This window comes from Microcaecilia unicolor, unplaced genomic scaffold (genome assembly GCF_901765095.1).
Source record: "Microcaecilia unicolor unplaced genomic scaffold, aMicUni1.1, whole genome shotgun sequence".
Classification (NCBI taxonomy): Eukaryota; Metazoa; Chordata; class Amphibia; order Gymnophiona; family Siphonopidae; genus Microcaecilia; species Microcaecilia unicolor.
The window spans coordinates 90,687-109,044 of NW_021963021.1; positions in this window are offsets into that span (position 1 = coordinate 90,687).

Consider the following 18,358-nt stretch of genomic DNA (forward strand, 5'->3'; position numbering starts at 1 on the left):
TGGTAAATGGAATCCGCATCGGAGGAAAGTAAAGTGAGCAGTGGAGTGCCTCAGGGATCGGTGCTAAGGTCTATTCTGTTAATATATTTGTGAGAGACATTGCTGAAGTGTTAGAAGGAAAAGGTTACCTTTTTGCAGATGACATGAAGATCGCCAATAGAGTGGATACCCTGGAAGGTGTAGAAACCATGAGAAGGGATCTCCAAATGTTGGAAGAATGGTCAAGGGTCTGGCAGTTAAAATTTAATGTAAAGAAGTGCAGAGTGATGCACTTGGGATGCAGGAATCCAAAAGAGATATACCGGATAGGAGGGGAGAGATTGGTAAGCTCGGCTCAGGAGAGGGCCATTGGGATGATGGTTTCTGATGATCTCAGGTGCTGAAGTAATGCAACAAAGCAGTGACCGCAGCCAGAATGATGCTAGGCTGCTTAGAGAAGGGTATAACCAGTAGAAGAAAATTGGTGTTGATGCCCCTGTATAAGTCATTGATGAGGCTCCACTTGAAGTATTGCGTTCAGTTTTGGAAGTCGTATCTTGCTAAACATGTAAAAAGACTGGAAGTGGTTCAAATAAAAGCGACGAAAATGGTAAGCGTTTTGGGTAGCAAAACGTATGAGGAGAGACTTGATGACCTGAACATGTATACCTGGAGGAAAGGAGAACCAGGGGTGATGAGATACAGTTCAAATATTTGAAAGGTATTAATGCACAAACAAACTTTTTCCAGAAACGGGAAGGTGATAGAACTAGAGGACATGAGTTGAGGTTGAAGGGGGGGCTGACTCAGGAATAATGCCTGGAATGCCCTACTGTGAGAGTTGGTGGAGATGAAAACTGTAACAGAATTCAAAAATGCTTGGGATAAACACAAAGGAATCCTGTTTGGAAGGAATTGATCTAAAGAAGCTTAGCAGAGATTAGGTGCTTTTGACATGGTAGACCACGCCATCCTGTTACGACTCCTCGACTACTTTGGTGTCGGTGGGAATGTTCTAGCCTGGCTAGCCAGTTTCTTAATCACCAGGACCTACCAAGTGAAGTCTGACTCACAATTCTCCTCTCCGTGGCACCAGGTCTGTGGGGTGCCCCAAGGCTCGCCGCTCTCTCCTACTCTTTTTAACGTAATGCTGATTCCCCTGGCTGCAGCCCTTTCAAAACTTGGTCTCCACCCATTTATTTATGCAGACGATGTCACCATTTACATCCCATTTCGTAAGAGCTTCGCTGAATTACTGATGACATCAGCCTTGGAATAAATACCATGCTCACATGGGCCAACGCCTTCAGGTTAAAACTTAACACCGACAAAACTCATTGCCTCATTCTAGCCTCTCCCTTTAATAAATACAGGCCCAATAACTTAACCGTGCCAGGCTTTACCTTACCCATCTCTGAGAGCTTACGTATACTAGTGTTCTTGTAGATCGGAACTTAACACTACTTGATCATACCATCTCAACCACCAAGAAAGCGTTCTCCTCTCTCTGGAAGCTAAAGCGAGTGAAACCTTATTTCCCAAGAGGAGTTTTTTTGCAATCTGGTCAGATCGTTAGTCTTGAGCCGACTAGATTACTGCAATGGCATCTATGCAGGGTGCACAGGCGTACTCCTGAAGAAGCTGCAAACCGTCCAAAACACAGCAGCTCGACTAATCTATGGAGTGTCAAAGTTCACCAGTTGCAGTCCACTTCGTGAGAAATTGCACTGGCTTCCTGTACAAGAGCGTATAACTTTTAAGATCTGTACCCTAGTCCACAAGATTCTCTATGGAACAGCCCCAGCGTACATGGATGCCCTTGTCCACCTACCACCAAGAAACTCTCTCAGAACTGCCCGTTCTTATTTAAACCTCCATTACCCTGCGTGTTCAAAACTGAAGTATAAAACCATGTATGCTTCCACCTTTTCGTACGTCAGTACTCACTTGTGGAATGCACTACCTAAATCAGTGAAAACGGTTCAGGATCCTCTGATTTTTAGGAAGTCACTTAAGACCTGCTTATTTGAGCAAGCGTACCCCACAGATACTGGCCGACCTCACTGATCTCAGGACACTGCCCTTATGGACTAACCCATTTCTTTCTCCTTGCCTCTCTGCCCTTGCCTATCCCTTACCATTTATTGTGCTCACCTATTTGTAATTTAAATGTTGTAAGCCACATTGAGCCTGCCAGCGGTGGGAAATTGTGGAATATAAGTGTTGTAAAATGAATAATTGGGAAGCAAACTTCTATGGTTTATGCTGATTGTGGCTGGATAGACTTGGATGAGCTGGAGTGGAGCTTTCAGGGGCTTCGATGACCACTTTGCAAGTTTTAGAACAAGGACAGTGCTGGGCAGACTTCTATGATCTATGCCTTGAAAATGGCATGGACAAATCAAGATCAGGTATACGTAAGGAGTATCACATCATCCCTTATGTAATGAGTTTATCTTCTCAGGCAGGCTGGATTGACCATACAGGTTGTTATCTGCCATCATCTACTATGTTACTATATATGTTAGTTTGGTTCTGGACATCAGGGTTGTGAGAAGGCATGCACGATAGGCTAGCAGACACACCATGGAAAGGAGAAACATTATTTTGGAGTAAAGTGAAAACATGGTGGGTGTATTAAGACCACTATCAGGCTTATTTTCGAAAGAGAAGGGCACCCATCTTTCGACACAAATCACAAGATGGGCGTCGTCCTCACAGGGTCGCCCAAATCGGCATAATCAAAAGCTGATTTTGGACGTCCTAAACTGTTTGTTTTCCATTGCGGGGACGACCAAAGTTCACGAGGGCGTGTTGGAGGCGTAGCGAAGGCGGGACTGGGGTATGCCTAACACATGGGCGTCCTCGACCGATAATGGAAACAAGAAGGGCGTCCCTGACGAACACTTGGACGACTTTACCTGGTCCTTTTTTTCTTACGACCAAGTCACAAAAATGCGCCCTAAATGATCACCGGAGGGAATCGGAGATGACCGCCCCTTACTCCCCCAGTGTTCACTAACCCCCTCCCACCCTCAAAAAATTTTTAAAAATATATTTTTCCAGCCTCTGTGCCAGCCTCAAATATCATACCCAGCTCCATGACAGCAGTATGTAGGTCCCTGGAGCAGTTTTAGTGGTTGCAGTGCACTTCAGGCAGGTGGACCCAGGCCCATCCCCCCCTACCTGTTACACTGTGAGCCCTTCAAACCCACCAGAAACCCACTGTACCTACATGTTGGTGTCCCCCCTTCACACGTAAGGGCTTTGGTAGTGGTGTACAGTTGTGGGGAGTGGGTTTTGGGGGGCTCAGCACCCAAGGTAAGGGAGCTATGCACCTGGGTGCAATTTGTGAAGTCCACTGCAGTGCCCCCTAGGTTGCCCGGTTGGTGTCTTGGCATGTGAGGGGGACCAGTGCATTACGAATGCTGGCTCCTCCCACAACCAAATGGCTTGTATTTGGTCGTTTCTGAGATGGGTGTCCTCGGTTTCCATTATCGATGAAAATTGGGGACAACCATCTCTAAGGTTGACCTAAATTTCACGATTTGGGCGTCCCCGACCGTATTATCGAAACGAAAGATGGATGCCCATCTTGTTTCGATAATGCGGGTTTCCCCGCCCCTTCGTGGGGCTGCCCTGCGAGGACCGTCCTCAGGAAAACTTGGGCGCCCCTTTCGATTATGCCCCTCTATGTCACCCTTCAGATGCTGTCTAGTGAAACCACAGAATAGATTACAACTCCAAGGAAGCAATCTTATCCATATAGAAAACAAGTCATCTGTTGATGGCATACATACGATCAATATCACAAGCAAAGACAATAGCAGCAGCCCACTAAGCCTGACAAAGAGAAATGAAGCAGCACAAACTTCAAGCAAGTGTTCTGTCGAAACTCCTCAAAGTGTTGGAACAAGGTAGCATACAAGCTCATTTTCAAAGCACTTAGCCTCCCAAAGTTCCATAGAAACCTATGGAACTTAGGCTCCCAAAGTGCTTTGAAAATATGCCTCATAGTCCTTTTGCTGACCTCCAGGGATCATGACCAACAAAACATCTGGAATGACACATGGATGCTGAAGGTAGTAAGACAAGGTTATCACTCATATTTTGCTCTGACACTTGGATACTCTAAACCTTTCATTGCAAGATGGTGGTTGTTTTCATGGTTGATTTTTTTTCTTTGTATATTGTATATTTTTACAAACAGCTTAATATCCTGTGTAAAGTAAAACAACGATGGTCTGAACCAACTGCAGGCAGTTTGTCCTCCAGAAGGAGATGTTCTCTTTTGTCAGAACATTCGATAATATGCTTTACCTCCATATAGTTCTTGTTAACTAAAAAAAAATCTGGAAGTTTAAAGCCCATTCCAGATTTAAGCGGTATCTGTTCTTTCTTTTCCAAGTGGATTTCAAGATGGATTTTCTCTATGCCATCCCTCCACTCCTGGGTCTACCTGGACCTCACAGATACTTAACTTGCATAGTTATGCAGGACAATCATTATCAGTATAGGGTTTTACCTTTAGATCCTTCAGTAGCCCCAAAAGTATTCAAATGCCTAATGGTGGTAGTGGTTCACTTCCAACAGAAATTACTGTTTTTTGTATATCTAGTTTAAAAAAAGCTCTTGTAAAGAAGCCAGTAGGTCTCTTCAGGTCATTTTGTCTGTTATCACTGGGTTTGTCAAACTCTTCTTGAAACCAACTTGGAAGCCCATCTCAGAAAGTCCAGTATATGGGAGCCTGCATAAGCAGCCAGCGGGGCAAGACTCTCCTACCAGATTAAAGAACCTAGAATTCTAATTGGGATTTACAGAAGCCTCATGGCCAAATCGACCCCTTCTACTCAATTCCTCATGCTCTTCATCCAAATGACAGCCACCATCTGTGTAACCTGTATGTTTCCACATGTGTCAGCTACAGTTGACACTAAAATACCAGCGAGATCAGTTGCCTCAGCTGTTGATGCACTGAGCAGTGATGACAAGCTGGATTATTGCTGTCTTTTTTAGTTGAAAATTCTTACTGCATGTGTTTGTGTAATTTGTTTAAAGCTATTTATAATCTGACAGCTCCAGTCATCAAACTGTAGTGGAGAACAATACATGTTGTAAAGGCAATCAGGCATCCTGCAGCTAGTCTGTATCTCAAGTAGCTAGGTCTAAGTTCCTGTAGAGCGTCTAAGAATCATCATGCTAGCCATAAACATAGTTCTCTGAGCTATGATAGTAATCTGGAGAGTATAGACCAGGTTTAATTTGTGTGTGCTGGTACCCATAACCAACCTTGCTGCAGCATTCTGCACCAACTATAAATCATGTGACACCTTAAGTGTAACCTCAAAATATAAGGCGTTGTAGTAATCTAATTATTTCAAAGCTATGGCATGCACAACCATATGGACAATGCATAACTTAAAAAAAAAAAACTGCTCTTATCACAAACCTCACCTCACCGGGTCTTACATACTTAAATGTCATTGGTTAAGTGCCACCACCTTCTTATATTAATTGTTTGATCGTTGAATAAACCTGTTGTAATCATAAACTTAACTTAACTGGTTATATTATTCAATTACTTAATAATCAATGTTAAAGTATAGCACTTGATCTAGTGGGCTTAGGGGCACACTCTTCCTCTGACAACTGCACGTGTTCGCTGAATTGCTTTTTCAAGGAAGTCCCCTATAGGTCACAAGGTAACCATTAAAGACCCTATACATATCGAAATAGTTAGGTCCATTATAATGTGTAACCGCTTTAAAATTAACTAATACTAGCCACCGCTCATCCTGCCGACATTTGCCAAAGTGGTCAAGAGTGTTGGCGGCGTGTTTCTTAATGCTTTGAATTCTAACAGCGTGACGGTTCCCACCAATCAGAGGGCAGATTAAAATAGCTCCAATGTAGTATATATAAATACAGTGGCGCCGTGTAGGTGAGTTTATGCAGGGTGTAGTTGTAGACCTATAAGGTGCTTACACAAGTTGTAGAGGATCAAGCTTTAGTTAATACCTGGTGCTTGATAACATGCGTGTGACTTGGGATTATACTTTGTGTTCGTGAGATTAGACTTGTTTTCCATATCTAAACAATTGGCAACCCACTTGAAGGAGGACCACTATTGAGCCGTGTTAAAGTTTCAAACAGATATTTCCATTTTACATAATCAAAAGCTTTTTCTGTGTTCAAACACATGACACACACAGGATGTTTAGAGCGCTTGAAAGCCTGAAGAATACGGCAAGAAGACTCTAGTATTATCCATCGCCATTCTGCCTCTTACCAAACTGCTTTGGACATTATCTAATCAGCCAAGGTCCTACAATATTTTAAAGAGTAGGATCTCTTCCCAGTTAGGAAAAAATATAATTATGGTTTCAGTAAAGAAGCCTGCACTGCTCTGACATTGATATAGTAGGGGAAGCCTGGGGACTAGCATCTGTTCAAATACCTGATAAAAACTCGCAGGCAAACCCATCGCCTCCCAAAGCTCTCCTTAATTTCAGTTCCTTAATAGCGGTTTCACTTGTAGGCAGGTGAGCAATTCTACCTGAGATTTCAACAAAAGAGGTTGTATAGTTTGCTTAAAAAATATTTAATACTAGCATCTGAGGGATCTGCGGTGGGAAGTAAGGAACATAGTTACCACTGAGTAGGACCAGAAAGTGCCCAGGGGCCACCTGCTGCCCTCTGTTCATGGTCTACCTTCCTTGACCAACCACCAATGGGTGTCAGGTACCACTATTTCCCTCTTTATTCCAGGCCGGCATCTCCTTTTGTTCCCCACAAATCCTCCAGGATGCCAACCGAGTGATCATCAAAGCAGCAAATTAAACAGGCTGTGTGCAGCCAGCCGGCCCCACCAGGACCTTTCCTCTGCTGGCCGCCCATAGGAAGTGACATTACAGGAGGCAGACACAGCAGAGGAAAAGCCCTGGTGGGCCAGCTGGCCACAGGCAGTCTGTTCACATTCGCTGCCTCTGCCGATCACTTGCTTGGTGGATCCTGGAGGATAGGGAGGAGAACAGAGATGCCGACCCACAAATGGGGTGGAGCATAAAGAGATATGTAAGGACCCACATCGGGGGAGGGGAGAGAGGAAAAGAAATGCTAGACCTGAGGAGGAATAGTGACAAACATAAACCCAAGAGTGTTAATTAGTGACATTTTGTAAGAGGGCCATGAGAGATTAGTTGGGTGAAGACATAATCTTGGATGTGTGAAAATTGAATAAATGAACTTCCCCTGAAGCAGCCCGTTAAGGCGAAACAGGGTTCCCCTGTTGGGAGATTTGAGGATTATTATCGTGAACAAAGATATTGGATAAAAGAACATTTTGTCATCCAAGATAAGTAACACCTTTTCATATACATTCACTGTCAAATTGAGTCTTGTTCCTTTGGTATTGTTGAAAGGTGGTTATGCTTCTGTTTCATGAACATAAAATTAAATGTGGAGTTTTTTGGAGACTTATGATTAATATAAGGAGTCCTCTTTATTCAGGAAGGTGTTTCCTTCAAATTGAGGTATCTCCGTGAATACTGAAGTCTTTTTTTTCTCCACCAATTCTTCATTGAAGCTTACAAGACATACCTTCGAATACCAGGCATATAATTGTAGAATTAACGCTATAGTGTTGATTTCAATTAATCCAATACTGACTGGATAAATGTTAGACCAGGAAGAGCTAGGGAAGTAAAATTCTTAGATGTAATAATGATGGCTTCTTGGAGCACCTGGCCCAAGAACAGACAAGAGGGGAACTATTTTAAACTTAGTTCTTAGTGGAACATAGGGCATGGTATGAAAGGTAATGGTGCTGGATCTGCTGGGAAACAGTGATCATAAAATGATCAAATTTGAACTGATATCTGGAGTGAAGTCACTAAAGGGGGTCTTTTACTAAGCCACAGTAGTGTTTTTAGTTTGCAGTAGATATCAGCTGGCAGTAAATGCCAAGACACCCTTTATATTCATATGGACGCCTCTGCGTTTATGGCCAACTGATTTCTACCGTGAACTAAAAAGACTACCATGGCTTAGTAAAAGACCTCCTAAGGAAATCTACTGTAGCAGCATTTAAGTTTTGAAAGGGCAACTACGACAAAATGAGGAAAATAGTTAAAAAGAAGATAAAAAGTTTTGCCGCAAAAGATTAGGGGACTTTAAAACAGGCATGGATGTTGTTCAAAAATATTATCATGGAAGCCCAGACCAGATGTATTTCATGCATTAGCAAAGGTGGAAAGAAGAGCAAACAGCCATCATGGTTAAAAAGTGAAGTGAAAGAGGCTGTTAAAGCCAAATGAGCATCCTTCAAAGAATGGAAAAATGATCCAAATGAAAAAAAATAAGAAGCAGCATAAGCACTGGCAAGCTAGATGCAAAGCATTGGTAAAGAAAGCTAATATGAAGAAAAACTTGCCGGGAGACAAGAACACATAGTGACACCTTTTCAAATACATCAGAAACAGAAAGCCTGTGAGGGAATCCATGGGACTACTAGATCATAAAGGAGGAAAAGGGTCACTCAGGAAGGATAAGGCCATAGTGGAGAGATTGAATGAATTCTTTACTTTGGTTTTTACAGAAAAATATGTAAGAGATCTACCTGTACTGGAAATGGTTTTCAGTGGTGACGATGCAAAGGAACTGAAAGAATATTGGTGAACCTGGAAGATGTACTGAGCCAAATCGACAAGTTTAAGAGTGATAAATCACCTGGACAGGATGGTATACACCTGTGGGTACTGAAAGAACTCAAATATGAAATTGCGTGGAATGACCTCCCGGTGGAGGTGGTGGAGTCGGACTGTTCCAGAATTTAAAAAGGCATGGGATAAGCATGTGGGATCGCTTAGGAACAGGAAGAATTAGGGGTTACATGGGATGGGCAGACTGGATGGGTCATATGGCCTTTTTCTGCGTCATGTTTCTATGTTTCTATCACCTTTGTTGGTTTGCAAGCAGTTCTAATGGTTTTTTTTTGTTACATTTGTACCCCGCGCTTTCCCACTCATGGCAGGCTCAATGCGGCTTACATGGCTGTCAACTTCACTGATTTTAAAGTATTCTAAATCTTTTTTGTGGACATCTGTTCCTTTCCAGAATCTCTTGCCATCATTGAATGTTATCACTAGCCTTTATTTAGTTTGTGCAAAAGGAAAGATGAGTCATCAGTGTTTGCATACAAGATAATATGTTTAATAGGGTAATCAGAAGTTGCTTACCAGAAGCTTTATTATGATTGCCAACAATCAAATTTAAGACTTGCTGAAGTAAGATCATTTCTCTGAAGGATGATAACAATCTTATTTGATGATGATGATAGGCACTTATAGCCTGCTTCTCTCCCTAAATTTAGGTTCAGAGCGGGTTGACAATTACCATATAAAACAGCATAATCTATATATAATGATAATTAATAACATAAACAGAAATGTGACAATTTCATAACAATAATTTTGAAAACAGATGTTTTTTCAACTGTTTACGAAAGAGAGCATAGGATAAACATGATCTCACTTCTTCTGGAAGTGCATTCCAAAGCTTTACCATTTGATTTTTAGTAGATTTCTCCTGGGAATTTTTTAATTTAACACCTCTAAAAGAGGGATATTGTAATAACAAATAGGTACATAGTCACTGATCACTAACATCTCCCAATAGAGTAATTAACAAAGCTAAATTAAATGGACTATGATCCTCTAAAATTTTGAAAACAAGACAACATACCTTAAAACATATTTGTGTTTACACTGGCAGCCAGTGCAAATTAATGAACAATGTGACACATGATCAAATTTAGCTTTGCAGAAAATAAGCCTAGTCGTATGGTGATGTCATCTTGACGGATTCTACATACGAACACTGCCCAACCTACTTTCTCAAAGCTTTTGAGTTGCATCACACATGCGCATGTCTTCCTACCTGCTGGTGTGGCTTAGAGCCACTTACCTATCTGGCAGACAGGCTGAGTTGAGTCCTGCAACTGCATAAGTGTCTCTAGACATGGACATAGCCCAGAAGATTTTTTGAGAGTTGGGTACCCCTTGATAGACCCTTTGCCATTCAACAAGAATGTCCCTCAGATCTGATCCAGACCAGGATCATACAACAGACTAGTCTCAGATACCTTCCTTCTCCATTTGGGAAAAGGTCTTCTGTATGCATATCATTTAGATTGTAAGCTCCTTTGAGCAGGGACTGTCCTTCTTTGTTAAACTGTACAGTGCTGCGTAACCCTAGTAGCGCTTTAGAAATGTTAAGTAGTAGTAGTAGTATATCCTTTCGCCGAGGACAAGCAGACAGAGTTCTCACAACTGGGGTCAACGTCTGCGTTGGCCTGAGAATCGGCATTTGCAATGGCAAAAGAAAAAACGTTTTGCCAGAGCCTTCTGGGATACATGCAGGGTGCACTGACTTCCTGCCCTTCGCGCAATTGCGTGAGGAGTGACAGGTTTTTTTCTGTGGCTCCATTCTAGTGCCCAGGAAAGAGCCTTCACAGATTTGAAGTGTTTTTCTGCTTCAGTTTTTTGTTTTGATTTTGTTTAAAAAAAAAAAAAAAAAAAACTTTATTCCTTTAAATTCTTAGTTTATTTTTTCCCTAGTTGGTTTCCTTTGTTTTTCGCAGTGGCCCCTTTTCTGGGCCGCGTGGTCGGGTTTCTCCCTTTTTGTGCCTTTTTTCTTGGCACATTCGAGCTGTTTGATTTCGCTGGTGTGGTTTTCCCTTCCATGTCATCGAAGACTCCCAGCGGCTTCAAGCGTTGTACTCTGTGCAACCGGACCATCTCAGGTACAGATACACATTCTTGGTGTATCCAGTGCCTTGGGCCCGACTGTAGCCCGACTCATTATGCCGTTTGTCTTTGTATGAAGAAGAGGACACAACTTGCTCGAGAAGCCCAGAGAGAGAAACGTTTTGTGGCTTGATCCGGTCCTTTGATGCCAGCATTGACATCGGCACCGAGGTCGTCGTCGTCGGGAGTAGAGGTACGCATGGCAGAGAGGCCACGGCAAGCTGGAAGCAGGGTCTCCACCTGTCTTGAAGCCTCCTGCTGCGCAGGCCCCCCGGGACGTGAGGATTCAATGTCATCCTCGTTGGCACCGAGGAGCCTCGGTGATGTGCATCCATCGAAGTCTAAGAAGCACAGCCACCATTTCCCTTCAACACGTGGTGCTGGGAGCTCCGGGGTGTCGAAGGATTCAGCACCAGAGAAGCGTTGATGCCGGGAGGACCACTCCCCCTCCATACAGGAGGTGCCGATGCGTCGGCCTCTCAGCAGTCCTGTTCCTGCTCCTGACCCTCAACTGATTCTGCCACCGACTGCTCCACCGGGTCCGCAGCCTTCTCCGATGGTGGCTCTCGACTAGGGCATCCAGACCTTTCAGAGTTTCTGGAAGGACTGCTTCGCCAGTCTGCTTCAGCATCAGGGGTGTTTGCACCTGCCGTGCCATCTACTGCAGCTGCATCTGGCCCTTCACCTCCGGTGTCGGTTGCCACTCAGGTCGACTCCCCATCAACGTCTGTGGAGGAAGCTTCACCGCAGTCCATGCGGGCGTCAGCCCCTTGACATCACCATCGAGGACCTCGGCATCGAGGCAGGCTCAGTCTCGAGGTCCCTGAGGGAAGTGCTTTCTGATACTGAGGAGGGGCACTCGTGGGAGTCAGAGGAAGATCCCAGGTACTTCTCCTCCGATGAGTCCTTTGGAATTCTCTCTGACCCTTCCCTTCTACCTGAAAGGAGACTGTCTCCTCCTGAGAGCCTCTCCTTTTCATCGTTTGGGAAATGACTGAGGCCATTCCATTCCCTGCAGAAGTGAAGGATGAGCCCAGGGCTAAGATGCTCGAGGTCCTAGACTATGTCTCTCCACCTAAGGAGGCAGTAATGGCTCTTTGCATAAGGTACTCCAGGAAGTCCTTATGCGAAACTGGTCGTTCCCTCTGTCTGGTCCCGTGATCCCGAAGAAGACTGATTCCAGTATTGGATCCACGATGAACCTGGGTTGATGAGGTCTTAGTTACCCCACAACTCCACGGTGGCAGACTCCACCCTCAAGAGAGCCAAGAGTACTAGAGACTATGCCTTGGCGCCCCCAGGCAGAGAAGCTAGGACCTTGGATTCTTTTGGGAGGAAGACGTATCAGACCGCTATGCTCGCTGCCAAAATCCAGTCTTACCAGCTCTTCACGAGCATTCACTTGCGGAACTTGATAAGGCAGCTCTCTACCTTGGTTGATGCCCTCCCTCCGAAGCAAGCCGAGCCTTTTCTCCAGGTGGTCAGGCAGCAGAAGGCATGTTAAATTCCTTGCCAGGGGTGCATACAACACTTTTGATGTGGCATCCAGAATCTTTGCTCAAGGTATAGCGATGCGCAGACTTCATGGCTTGCGTGTCTCTGACCTAGACCATTCGGTCCAGCAGAGGATGGCGGATGTACCTTGCTGGGGGGGGGGGGGGGGGGATAACCTTTTTGGAGAGAGGGTGGAAGACCTGGTTGATCAGATCAAGAAGCACACAGATGCTATAGTAACATAGTAAATGACGGCAGAAAAAGACCTGCATGGTCCATCCAGTCTGCCCAACAAGACAAACTCATATGTGCTACTTTTTGTGTATACCCTACTTTGATTTGTACCTGTCCTCTTCAGGGCACAGACCGTATAAGTCTGTCCAGCACTATCCCCACCTCCCAACCACCAGCCCCGCCTCCCACCACTGGCTCTGGCACAGACCGTATAAGTCTGCCCAGCACTATCCTTGCCTGCCACCCAATCTCGGCTAAGCTCCTTAGGATCCATTCCTTCTGAATAGGATTCCTTTATGTTTATCCCACGCGTGTTTGAATTCTGTTACCGTTTTCATTTCCACCACCTCCCGCGGGAGGGCATTCCAAGCATCCACTACTCTCTCCGTGAAAAAATACTTCCTGACATTTTTCGAGTCTGCTCCTCTTCAATCTCATTTCATGTCCTCTCGTTCTACTGCCTTCGCACCTCCGGAAAGGTTCGTTTATGGATTAATACTTTTCAAATATTTGAACGTCTGTATCATATCACCCCTGTTTCTCCTTTCTTCCAGAGTATACATGTTCAGGTCATCAAGTCTCTCCTCATACGTCTTGTAACGCAAATCCCTTACCATTCTAGTAGCTTTTCTTTGCACCGCTTCAATTCTTTTTACATCCTTCGCAAGGTACGGCCTCCAAAACTGAATACAAAACTCTAGGTGGGGCCATACCAACGACTTATACAGGGGCATCAACACCTCCTTTCTTCTGCTGGTCACACCTCTCTCTATACAGCCTAACAACCTTCTAGCTATGGCTTCTTTCTCCCACTAGGCACCTTCTGCTACATCCTCCTTATCTAGGAGTTTTTTTTTTTTTTGGGGGGGGGGGCTGCAGAGTGCTCCCTATTCCTACGCTAGGCGTAGGTACACTCTGGTATCCCTACAGCCTACTCAGGCTCAGCCCCAGCGCGCTCATTCTCATCAACAGCATGCGCCCACAGCCCCTGCTGCTTAGCAAAAGCAGGGGACCGGCTTTTGACTGGCTCCAGGGAAGCATAGCCACACTAAAAGTGTCTATTCTGGACAACTTGCCGGTTGAGGGAGGTTAATGTTTTTCACCAAAGGTGGCCTCTCATAACTTCCGACCGGTGGGTTCTTCAAATAGTCCGGTTAGGATACACCCTCAATCTGGAATCCAAAGCTCCAAATTGCCCACCGGGAGCTCATTCATACAGCTCCCAGCACAAGCAGGTACTTGCAGAGGAACTCTCCGCCCTTCTACAGGCCTATGCGGTTGAACCCATGCCACTAGGGGAAGAAGGGCTGGGATTCTATTCCAGATACTTGCTTGTGCAGAAGAAAACAGGGGGTTGCGTCCCATCCTAGACGTAAGGGCCCTGAACAGATTCCTGGTCCGAAAAAAGTTCAGGATGGTTTCCCTAGGCACCCTTCTTCCCATGATTCAGGAACACAATTGGCTATGCTCTCTGGACTTGAAGGACTCTTACACACACATCCCGATACTTCCAGCTCACAGAAAGTATCTTCGCTTTTGACTGGGAGTGCAGTACTTTCAGTACCGTGTACTGCCCTTTGGCCTGGCGTCTGTGCCCAAAGTATGCACAAAATGCCTAGCAGTAGTTGCAGCATTTCTATGCAGACTGGGAATGCATGTGTTCCCTTATATCGACAATTGGCTGGTGAAGAGCACCTCGGAGGACGGTGCTCGGGAGTCTATGGGATGACTATCCAGGTGCAGGAACTACTGGGGTTTGTCATAAATTACGCCAAGTCCCATCTCACTACTGTTCAGAAATTGGAGTTCATTGGAGCACTGCTGGACACAAGGACTGCTCGAGCTTATCTTTCCAAGACACGGACAGACAATCTTCTGTCCCTGGTGTCCACGGTACGAGCATCTCAGCAGATTGTGGCTCAGCAAATGTTGAGACTTTTGGGGCACATGGCCTCTACAGTTCATGTTACACCCATGGCACTTCTACACTTCCAAGCTGCAGGGAATCTAGAGGATGTGATCCAACTGTCTGCCGATTTTCGTAATTCTCTTCAGTGGTGGACAATCTGGGAGGAGGCAAGATTGTGGCCTGAAGGGAGTAGAGAGAAGTAGCTCCTAAACTAACCTCTGCCTTCCTGGAGAATTGAAGTTTCCTTTTTCCGTATGCCTAAGAGTAGGGGCAGACAACGCGCTAGCTCTGCGGCACTAGTCTCGCCTATGGGGGGGGCGTTGGATCGCTTCTTTAGCCCAGGAATAACACCGAGATCTATGTCTTCGCTGCTGGAAAGCGCAGGGAGAGGTCTGCCGCGCCCCCCCATGCCGGCGGACGCATCAAGAAGGGACCAGGAAACCCTTAGTCCCCAAGAGGCGACAGGGCCTCCTGGCGCAGGCTCCAACTTGATTAGTACAACACCGAGCATTTCCGCACAGACAACTACGGGTCATAGTGGAGAGAGCACTCTTGACAAAAACAGTGCAACGAGGGAGACACAGCCGTCAAAGGAACCTGCAGCTGAATTTGGCTTATTAAGTAAGTCTTTTTTGCCAAAAAAAAAAAAAAAACTGTTACAATTACTTTAGACGCTATCTGGGTGGCTCTAATGGGCTTAGAAACTTCTTTCTCACAAAGCTTATTCCCTTAACTCAGCAATCTCAAATCCTATCGGAAAAACTACCTAAATTGGAAGAAAAGATACCCACAACGGACAAAGAGATTGGGAATAATTCTAAAAATATACAAATGTCTCAACAAATTCAAGTAAACTTGATAAAAGAGAATATGTATCTTTAGAATAAGATTGAAATCCTGGAAAACGAACAGCGTTCTAGCACATTGAGATTAATAAATTTTCCTAAACAGGTTTCAATTGCTCCTCTTATAACTTTTAAAAAATACTTCACTGAAATTCTGAAGATTTCCAGAACAAGCATTATCCTCTGATTTCAAAAATGTATTATTTGTTTACTTTATGTAAAAAAGGAGTCTGAACAAGAAGTAGGGACTGAAGTGCCCTTTGACTTTGGACTTGAATATAACTCAAACACTTGAAGATGATAATGTGGGATTTAACAGCAGCAATGTTAATAGTGGACATTTATATTACAGCCTGATAGAGATGGATATTGAAGCAATTTTTCCTTCATAGGAACAGCTTTTTCTGAACTGTATAGTTAGAATGTTTCCAGATGTTTCAAAGTTGCCCCAAAGGAGGATGATGCCAAGAGTTTCTTAAATTACGCCCAAAGGTTTTACAATTGGGCAGTTCTTTTCTGGTTTAAATTTTCCCCTGTGAATGTGTATTAAAGCTAAACTCAGGTTAAATATGTATTTTTTTATCCTAAACAATTACGTTCCTTCCTAGAATCTAGACAGCTGTGACCCTGTGTACATCCAAGAGTTGTAATCTTACTTTGACTCCGTAATTAATAGTAATAGTCCTGGAATCTCTCTTCAAGCCTTCTAATCCTTATTGGTAGAGTCCTCTTTACTATTTCCACTAATATTGTGAATTGCCTCTCTCATTGTGGACTATAGATGAGTAAATTGATAAGTTACATTGAGTATTTGTGCTAGAACTTTGATAACTGTCATCTTTTCTTTCTCAAGACGTGTCTTTAAATTAAGTTGTAAATTCTTTAAAATAATAAAAAAAAAAAAAAAGCGGTGGACAATCTGGCCCAATTTGCCTATGGGACGACCATTCCAAATTCCTCAGCCGCAGAAAGTGCTGATGACGGATGCATCCCTCCTAGGTTGGGAAGCTCATGTAGATGGGCCACACTCAGGGAGCCTGCTCCTTCCAGTAAACAGGTCTTCAGATCAACCTCCCGGAGCTTCGAATGATCTGGAATACTCTGAAGGCTTTCAGAGATCGGCTGTCCAACCAAATCATCTTGACTCAAACAGACAATCAGGTTGCGATGTACTACACCAACAAGCAGGGGGAACCGGATCTCGCCCTCTGTGTCAGGAAGTCGTCCAGATGTGGTTTGGCAAACCGTCACAACATGTTTCTCTAAGCCACTTATCTAGCAGGCGTAAACAACAGTCTGGCCAACACTGATCAGGGTAATGCAACCTCACGAGAGGTCGCTGAATATGGGTGTAGCTTCTGAGCATGGGGCACCCCTTTGGTGGATCTTTTTGCCACTCAAATCAAACACAAGGTCCCTCATTTCTGTTCCAGGCTTCAGGCCTACGACAGACTAGCGTCAGACTCCTTTCTCCTACATTGGGGAACAGGCCTCCTGTATGCGTATCCTCCCATACCTCTAGTAGGGAAAACTTTGCTGAAACTCAAGGAAGACTGCGGAACCATGATCCTGATTGCACCATACTGGCCGCGTCGGATTTGGTTTCTTCATCTTCTGGAATTGTCCTCCGAAGAACTGTGGAGATTGGACTGTTTTCCTGACTCTCATCACCCAGAATGAGGGATCGCTTCTACATACCAACCTCCAGTCTCTAGGTCTCACAGCCTGGATGTAGAGAGCATAGAGTTCGCTTCCTTGGGTTTTTCGGGGGTTTGTCTCCCGCGTCTTGCTTCCAGAAAAGATTTCACTAAGAGGTGTTACTCTTTTAAATGGAGGAAGTTTGCCGTCTGGTGTGACAGCAAGGCCCTAGATCCTCATTCTGTGTCCTACACAGACCCTGCTTGAATACCTTCTACACTTGTCTGAGTCTGGTCTCAAGACCAATCCATAAGAGTTCACCTTAGTGCGATTAGTGCATATCATCGCCGTGTAGAGGGTAAGCCTATCTCTGGACAGCCTTTAGTTCTCTTCATGAGAGGTTTGCTTTTGTGAAAGCCCCCCCTGTCAAACCTCCACCAGTGTCATGGGATCTCAACGTCATTCTCACCCAGCTGATGAAAGCTCCCTTTGAGCCATTGAATTCCTTCCATCTGAAGTACTTGACCTGGAAGGTAATTTTCTTGGTGGTTGTTACACACATCTCGTATGGTCAGTGTAGCTTCAGGCCTAGTAGTGGATGCACCTTTATACTAAGTTTCATCACAGTAGAGTAGTCCTCCACTTGCACCCTAAGTTCCTGCTGAAGGTGGTGTCGGAGTTCCATCTGAACCAGCTGATTTGTGTCTTGCCAACATTTTTTCCCATCCTCATAACACACCCTGGTGAAATAGCAGCTTGCCCAACTTGGACTGCATTGGCCTTTTAGGTGGAGCAGACAAAGCCCTCAGACAGTCCACCCAGTTTGTTTCTTTTGATCCTAATAGGAGGGGAGTCACAATTGGAAAATGCACAATCTCCAGTTAGCTAGCAGATTGCAGTTCCATTCACTTGTGCCCAAGCTGGCCTGACTCTGGAGGGCCATGTCACGGCTCATAATGTCAGAGCCATGGCTGCGTCTGTGCAGTCAGCCTCCATTGAAGAGATTTGCAAAGCTGGGCGACCGTGGTCTTCAGCTCCATACATTCACATCACACTACTGTCTGAGCAGGGTACCCGACGCGACAGTGGTTTGGCAGTTGGTTCTACAGAATCTGTTTGGGGTTTTAGCATCCAACTCCACCCACCTAGGCCCTTTTTTTATCTGTTCCAGGCCTGCACTCTCGGCTAGCTGTATATAGATTCAGGTTAATTTATTTTTTTGTCCTCGCCATTGCAAGGCCCAATGACCAATGTTAATTGTTTTCGGTGAGTCTGGATGCTAATGATACCCCAGTTGTGAGAACAACTAGCCTGCTGTGTCCTCGGAGAAAGCGAAGATACTTACCTGTAGCAGGTATTCTCTGAGGACAGCAGGCTGATTATTCTCAAAAACCCACCCACCTCCCTTTGGAGTTATTTTTATTTCTTTATGCTTTAGAACTTAACTGAGGAGC